Genomic DNA, 9,707 nt, shown 5'->3' with positions numbered 1-9,707 from the left:
TAAAAAAAATTAAATAAATTACATAAAAAATGAAAACTTTTAAATAGTTGATTTGATATTAACATTGATATATTTTTTTTAAAATTTTATAAAATCTTCATATTTATATTTTATTCAAAAATAAAATCATTATTGCTTTCTTAAAAACACATAAAATTGTATTATAACATCGACAGAGACAAATAATAAAGTAGAACATTAAAATCGATATGTATCTCGCTGTATTGCGCGAGTACTCTTCTAGTATATATATATATATATATGTGTGTGTATGTATATCTATACTACCTTATAAACAGGTTTATCAAAAATCTTAAAAATAATTTTTAATGCATAAAATATTATATATTTATGCACAAAGTCTTAAAAACAACTCATAAGCATTAAATACTACTACTTTATGCATTAAGTCTTAAAATCTTTTAATCTACAATTAAAATAACATATAATACAAGTTACCAGTGCACATTATTACATTTTTTTTAATATTTCCAAGATACTTTTGACATCTTTCACTCATGTCTTTACCCTCTCATACCTCTATTTCTTCTCCTGATCCCCCAAGGTGAGATTCAAGCTAATATTCACCATGATTAAAAGTTCTCTCATTCATCTCTCATTTAATTGCTCTAGAACTATAGGCCTTGCTCTCGATCTCTTGATTCTTTGCTCTTGGTGTAAATCGAACACATTTGTGGAGTCGTTTAGATATGTTGGATTTTAAATATATTGGATTTTAAACTGTCATACAATTTTTTTATCGATAGACTGTAATTGGAACCATAACATTGTGCGGGTTCACAACTAGTGTGTGTATGTATGTATGTATGTATGTATGTATGTATGTATGTATGTATGTATGCATGTAGGACGGTAATCAAATGAGAACCACAAAAAAATTAAGAAATTTGAGAATTAATCTCAACCATCTAATGATTCTAATCTAACAACCTTAATTAATGTTGCATTTGTAAGTAAAGAATAATATGATGGTAATTTTTTTTTCTTCATCATTTTTCACTTCCCTTTTTTTTAGATATCAAAATTTAGAATCAATTATTACTTTGTTTCATGATTCATTTTTATGTGATGTAATTTATATGTAATAATAAAATATTTTAATTTTCATTAACTGATAATACTCCTTTATATATCATTAATTTATTGTACTATTATTTTAACTTTCACTCATTTACTTTCTCATATATACATAATTTAATGGTAACATATAAGAAAACATACATTTTTATAAAATATATATGACTATTTTAAATATTAAAAACATCACATGGGAAAACAAAATTTGGTAAAATAAAAAAATTATAATTAAAACATCACCTACAACACCAAAGATTTATTTTCCGCAATGAAATAATATAATAACTACTAGAAAACAAGGTATCAACGATAAAAATCAGCGAGAGAAAGTATCCGTCGCTGAATATTTTCCCTCGCTGATCCGTCACTGAAACTATTCTCTCGCTGAAACTATTCCCTCGCTGATCCATTGTTGACCCTTTTAGCGACGGATTTGCGAGGGAAATTTCCCTCGCTGATACTCTGCATTTTTGTAGTGAATGATGCTAAAATGAAACAAATTTAGTGTTGTTTAACAATGTGAAAGCAAACAAAGTTGATGTAAAATGTGATTTGAAAGTGAAACACTAAAGTCTTCTTGCATATTGTGAAACAACATAATGTCCCTAATGTGAAACATTTTGTTTGAAAATCCGAAGACAAAATAAAAGTTGACGTGAAATGTGATGTGAACCACTAAAGTGTTGTTTCATATTGTGAAAGAACATATTGTTGCTAATGAAACAATGTAATACTCTTTCACATGGTGAAATAATAAAGTGTTGTTTCACATGGTGAAACAATGTAGTGGTGTTTTCACAATGTGAAAAGAAACAAAAAATGACGTAAAATGTAATGTGAAATACTAAAGTGTTATTTTACAAGATGAAAAACATATGAGTTAAATCACTTTTATTGTTTCATGTAAAAATTGTAATTATTAATAGAATGTAAAAAAACATATTAATACTCGTGTTAAATTAAAGAAAATAAAATGTTCGTTTTTCATATAATTTTTTTGATATAAAAGTTTATTATAACTAATATATTAAAAAGTAGATGGTATTTAATTTAATTTTAATTACATAATTTCAATAAGAGATAGAAAGGAAGATAGAGAGAAAGTTGGGTTCAAATGAGAACATTATATATATTTAAGAGATCAAGAAAACGATCGAATCACATATGATTTTACACTAACATCACATACAAAATCACATGTGATTCATGCAACTTAATTTGTCCCCCCACTTGAAGACGTGGCCAAAATTGCTCGCACACCTTTTTTTGACCATTAATGTATATTATCAATAAATTTAAATTATTTAAAATTTAATGAATAATTACCAAAATTAATATATTTAATAATAACCATTGATTATTAATAATGTGTGGTTGAGATTGGATCTCACAGTTATCACAAACAATCGAGTTCTCCCTTGATTGGACCCCTGTACACAAATATATACATATATATACACATACACGTATATATATGTATATATATATATATATATATATGAAGTATCAAAAGAAAATGTTACATGTGATTTGACATTTTCATATTCTCTTAAATAGTTAGCATTTTCTTTTGATCCTACATATATATAAATATATATGTATATGTATATATATATATATATATATATATATATGTATATACCCTATGTGTACAGGGGTCCAATCAAGGGAGAACTCGATTACTTGTGATAACTGTAAGATCCCATCACAACCACATATTATTAACAATCAATGGTTATTATTAAATATATTAATTTTGGTAATTATTCATTAATTTTTAAATAATTTAAATTTATTGATAATATATAGGGGTAAATTAGTCTTTTTAAAATATCTCTCCTCTCTTCCTCCCCCCCCCCCTTTCTCTCCGGCCAAGAATTTCTAACAGTAAAACACAAAACAAATATGATACATGTTGTGATACCTAAGAATTTATAATAGTAAGACACAAAACCAATTGTGAGACATATTGTGATACCACTGTGACAACGTTTTGAACATGGGCTGATAACAAATGTGATCTAAGTTTTAGGCCACACACAACCACAATGTGATACACGAATGTGATACAATTTTGTTGAGATAATTAAGGAAACTGAATTTGATAACTATTAAATAAGAAAAATATTTGAATTATAATTAATCATTTTACTAAAACGTGTCTTACCTATTAATTAAGGTAATACAATTAATATCATATAATGATTGACTGATATTAGACCTCACGGTTACCACAAACTAATTAGTTATCATTTGATTAAACATATATATATATATATGTATGTATATATATATATATATGTATGTATGTATGTGTGTGCATGCATATATTCCAAATTCTAAAAAGATAACAACATGCTTTGTAGTGTTTTTCTTATATTGTGTATGGCTTTTTGTGGTTGATTATATTGGTTCTATTCGAGTGTATTGAAACTTATCCTTCTTTCTACGTCTTATTATCCTTTGCCTTCACTTTTTTGGCAACTACAAGTTAGAGACAAATCACACACAAAATTTGGCAAATAGGTGTTGAGTTTAGAAAAGGAAATGCAAGTTGAATGAAAAAGACATTTCTTTTTTCTTAATTCATAAATAAGCATAATAATTAACATTCCATTCCATAGCAATACATGGACATGGACATGACATAGAATCTTTTAGGTTTGAGAAATATCTAAAGCAAAGTTGTAGTTTCAGGGAATCTGCATCTTTATCTAATTTTACTCATTTTCAAACACACCTACATCTCTCTTTTGTAGGTCTGATTGATTTTCTATTAAGTCATGCATGGATAAAATTATCTATATAGTTTAATAATTGTCCTGTCCAGTTCTACCCTTTTGTCTTATCATGTCCAGTCCTGTCCAATCATATCTGCGTACCAAATGTTACCTTACACAAATTTTTTCCAACAAAATGGTATAAAACTTTATGTAAATTGTAGTAATTCAATTCCAATGGCGCAATATATTATGTTTTGCATCAAAAAAATTATTAAAAGTATATTCATATTCTTAACTTATATACCTTTTTAAAAATATCCTTACTTTTATTAGTTTATATAAATTCTACGCCTAAATTTGTTACAATAATTTTATAACACGTTTGAACAAACAATATACAGACAATTAAATTTCTACTATGTGTTAGTCAAATTTCATCTTCGGTTTTGTATTACATTTTTTTCTTGAATCATAATATATATGTGTGTGTGTGTGTCATTTTTTATGTTATATATATATATATATATATATATATATCATATATGAACTATTATAAGTATAACTTATAATATAATATTAATAAATTTTATAACTAAAATAGCATTTGTAGTCAAATAAATTCAAATTATATAGACATCAAACTTGCAAAATAAATACCAAATTTGTTGTACATTTTACCAATATCAGTTGGTGTAGAATTGTAGTGAAATTGTGTGAAAATTGATATAAAACTGAGATTTTGATGATGATGAGATGTCCTTTACCGAGCAACAACAAATCCACACCCAAGTTCTTGAATAAACATGTTTGACGAAATCATACACATAACAAAAATAATAAGTTTTCAAGTATTATTATAAGGTCTTCTTAAAATATTAACTTATACAAATATTAATTGTGCTATTAGTTTATTTCAAATATATATTTATTGTTGTAAAAGCACGACAAAAATGAACTTTAAAAATTAATTGAAAGTGAAAAAATTGTGAAATAGGGAACGAACTATTAAAAGTGAAATTTAGATAAATTTAAACAAAATAATCTACAGCTCATTGGTAAAAGTCTCTTGATAATACTAGATGGTCTGAATTCAAATCTTTTTATTAACAATTTCATTTAATTTTTAATGACTATATATACACCTAGTATTGAGCTATTTGATACCCTTGGGTTTGAGATGCACTGGGCCGCCGCCTGGTCTTCCAATCCATAGGGTCGACCTGTTGCTCCTCTAAAAGAGAATTTGGTCTAGACGTGAAGCTAGGGGTTTTAAGGTATCAGTGTTGATTTAAGGTATGGTTTTATGTTAAGTTTGCAATTTGCAATTAATGCTCGATTGAGCTCAGCATTTGTTGTTAGCCACCCTTACATGGTTGTTCTGTTCGTTTCTAGACACCGTTCAATTGCTTGTTTTGCATTTTTTTTAATTCAAAATAAGCATCTTTAAGTATTATTTTTTTCAATTGTAAAAGGTTTTTGTTATATTTTCATTGTTAATATCAAAAATTAATTTTCGATTGAAATAATCAAATTAACGAAAGTAGATATTAACAAAAAAAGAAAAAAAAAATAGTGTTTTTAAATTTATACAAGATTTCGTTATGCTTTTGATGCAATTATCTGAATTAAATAATTTTGTTTCAAGTGGTATTTGGTTCGCAGATTCTGAATGAATCTGATAGAATTGAAATGTTGAATTCTATTGACCAAATTTCATTCCCTGGTTTGGTTCATTCTTTTCACGGAAGGAATCTTCAAAATCCTACAAATTCCACAAATAAAGGAATTTAACATTCCGTAGCAACTACATGATATTTTGATGGAATGGAATCTCTATCTTCGTTGTACCAAATATGCCCTTAACCTAATATACTCTAATCTCATAAAACTCAATATGACCATCGTCGACCACCTTTCGACCACTATTGATTTGAACCACAGCCGACCACCACCACCGATATGAACCACCGTCGACCACCACCACCGACTACCACCGATTTGAACCACCACCGACCACCATCGATTTGAACCACCGCCGACCACCACCACCGACTACCACCGATCTGAACCACCACCAATCTGAACCACCGTCGACCACCACCACCGACTACCATCGATCTGAACCACCGTCGACCACCACCACCACCACCGACTACCACCGATCTGAACCACCGGTGATCTAAGCCACCACTGATCTGATTCACTGTCAATCTGAACCATTGCCGATAACCGCCATCTGAACCACCATGGACCACCACCGATCTGAACCACCGTCGACCACCACCGACTACCACTGATTTGAACCACCGCCGACACCGATCTGAACCACAGCCGATAACCGCCATCTGAACCACCATGGACCACCACCAATCTGAATCATTGTCGACCATCGCCATCTGAACCACCACGGACCACTATCGATCTGAACCACCGCCAACTACTACCGATTTGAAGCACCGTCAATCTAAACCAACATTGACCATCACCGATATGATCCATCGCCAATCTGAACCATATCTGACCATCGTCACCTGAACCACAACGGACCACCATTGATCTATATCATTGCCAACCACCAACGACTACCATCAATCTAAATCACCGTCAAACCCCACCGACCACCACCGATTTGAACAACCACTACCGCTACCGCCTATCTGAATCACCACTGACCACCTCCATCTGAACCACTGTGGACCACCATCGATCTGAATCACTGCGGACCACCATTTGAACAACTGGGAAGGGATATAAGAACAATGAATTGTGCCCTTGCATATTTATAGAGAAAGTGATTTCCAGATTTTCAATCGTAGTTCTATGTGTCAATGTTATGAACATAATAGACACTCTTGATGAAATAAGAAAAACCACAAGCTACTTGAAACCTAAATTTAAGATGAAAGATCTTTGAAGAACTTGATTTTGTCTAGATATTTGAGCTAGGATACCGAGTTTGTGGAATATTAATCCATCGATCCGCATATGTTCAGAAAATGATCAGGCAATTTAACATGGACAAAGTACATCCGACTAACACTCCCATGATCAGTCGAAGTGTTGGATAAAAGGAAATATATACTTTGTATAAAGGATGACGATGAATAGGTGTTGGAAGATAGAATTCTCTATCTATGTACAATAGGCGCATTATTGTACTTAACACAATACACTTGACCATATATTATATCTCCTAGTGAACTTGTTAGCTAGATTTAGCTCAATGTCAATGTAGCGTCATTGGAATGATATCAAATTAATCTTTTGGAACCATTGGCATAGGCTTATACTTTTCCTATAGAGAGAAAAATGGGAATAAAAATGGAACTTCAATACCTATTTCGATAGTGAATGGCAAAAGTACTAGCACTTATAGAAAAATATCAAACAATGTCTTGATATGTGTTTGCTGATATTAAGTATCTATCTGATCCATACAAGGGTTGTTCTCAAACTGGATAAGGAATTATCATAGGGAACATGTTGATTGCTTCAAAGTAAATTAAGCAAGTCCTTGTAGCTACCTTTTCTAAGTATTCCAACAATATTACTCTACATGAGAATATTCAAGAGTGTACATGGTTAAGAATCATCGTTACACGTATTAGAAGGGTTATTGTTTTGAGTTCATCCAATATCCTACCCCCGTATATGAAATAATGCATTATACCAAATAATGAAAGTAAGATAAATCAAGGTTGATAGCACAAAGCATATTTTGCTTCAAGTGTCTATACAATCACCAATAACAAACTTTCCTATAGATTTAACTGAATCAAGTATGATTTCAGGAGAATGTGACATATTTGCTTACCAAATCATTGCCTAAAACCATATTTGGAAAATAAGTATTGAAATGTGTTGACTTTTCAAACTCTCTTGATTAATGCACAAATCAAGAAGAATAGTAGACAGAAAGGGAAGTCTGCTATCTATACTACATTAATAAGCATTTACACCAAAGTCTTAAATACCAGTTTTAATGCATTGAATACAAGCTTTTAAAGCACAAAATAAAAAATCTCTTAATTACAAGGTTGTATGCATGATGTACAACTTATTAATACACTGATTTTTCATCACAACCACTCCTTTGACTCGGCACAAGGTGGAGTATTGCATGATAAATGTGTCATTGTCTAAAGGATATGAAGATAGAGATAAAGATAAAAATATTTAAGATAAATTTGAACTAATATATCTCGTAGTTATCTACTTGTATTTCATCTCTATTTAAAGGGTTTCTGATTGATGAAAATTACAAACTCATTCTCTCCATTTTATTATTGTTTTGTTTCACTTATTCTATAACGAAAAACTGTTTTTTCTAAAGGATTTCCAACAAACCCATTAGTAATACGTGGAAAATTTGTTGGTAGGATATCTATTGGTAAAAAAAATTATCAAAAAATCCTCCAGTAGTAAACCGTATTCTTTCAGCCATATTATGACGACAAAGTCGTTGATAATCCATCAAAACATTCATCCATTGATAATAATCCATCGATTAGAATCTAATGGTACTTTGTTGATAATCGGTAGTCATCATTTTATTTTTCAAATGATTACCTTTAATTTGTTTAGTGACATATTATAGGTGGCTAGGCCATTGCTAAAGTTTGAAATCAGTCGGTGATGATCAACCATTTGGTTCCAAGGGATTGCTTATGTCGGTTAGCCCTTGTACTCTAATGACATGGCACAACTTTATCTTGAAGTCTATTCGAAGGGATCATAGAAATGATTTTATCTTCTTCTTTAAGTCGTTTTGTGAGAAGAGGAAGCGGTGGACAAAAAACGACAGATCTTTTGAATCCCTCGTGGTAGCGGTGGTATATCGAATGCAACTTTGAATGAGCGTCATGCTGTCATAAGTTTTTTATCTTTTCCAACATGTTCAAGGTAATTCGATCATTAGCCGGAAGATCTAGGTCTAGTTGCCATACTTTGATGATTAGAACCCCACAAATGGTGCCAAATGAGGTTGCTAAGGATCTTGGTCATCAATCTTTTTTGCTTGTCATACTCCAAAGATATTAGATTAGGTTATCAACATTAGGATACTAAATCTAATTCTTTGGACAAAATTCCTTCATTTCTTTTCTTGATAGATGTCAATCAGTTCTTGCAAAATGCAAATGTAACTGTGTTTCCAATTAAAACACTTCCATTAATCTACCATCCAATTAAGCATGATCCATTTATGTCACTACTAAAAAATTTGGTTTTTCCTACGGTAAAATCCGTCAGAAATCCGTCGAAAAAACAACTTTCAGACGGATTTCCGACGAATTTTGCGGTCGTAAAAACCCCCGCCGCTAAATGCATTTTCCGACGGAATTTTTGACAGATTTGTATTTTTCGACGAAAAAATCCGTCGGAAATTTTATAATATGTTAACCATTACCCGGGTTAATTAGAAGTAATATAAAATGAGATTAGATTTACCGACGGAATTTCCGTTGGAAATCCGTCGGTAAACTTTTTCCATTTTCTTCCAAAATAATAAACGGTTTTTATTTCAAAAATAAAAATAACATTTTTCCGACGGATTTCCGACGGAATTTCCGTTGGTAATTATATTTTAAAACTTTTTTGTAATTTAAAATATGAAAATGTTTTTTTTTAATGGACGGAAAATATTTACCGACGGATTTTCCGTCGGAAATCCGTAGGAAAATCCGCCAGAAATTTAAAAAAAAAACTTATATCTAATTATTTACCGACGGATTTTCCGCCAGAAATCCGTCAGAAATTTAGCTGGTACAGGAAAAAGAAACCAAAAAAACCAAAAAACTAAAATATAATATCCTAAAATATAAAGATCCTGTCATTAAATACAAATATACAATGCACAAATATATCATAAATACCTAATATGATTAT

Source organism: Cynara cardunculus, unplaced genomic scaffold (genome assembly GCF_001531365.2).
Source record: "Cynara cardunculus var. scolymus isolate 2C unplaced genomic scaffold, CcrdV1 Un_Scaffold_3179, whole genome shotgun sequence".
NCBI classification, from domain to species: domain Eukaryota; kingdom Viridiplantae; phylum Streptophyta; class Magnoliopsida; order Asterales; family Asteraceae; genus Cynara; species Cynara cardunculus.
This window is presented reverse-complemented; position numbering follows the sequence as displayed.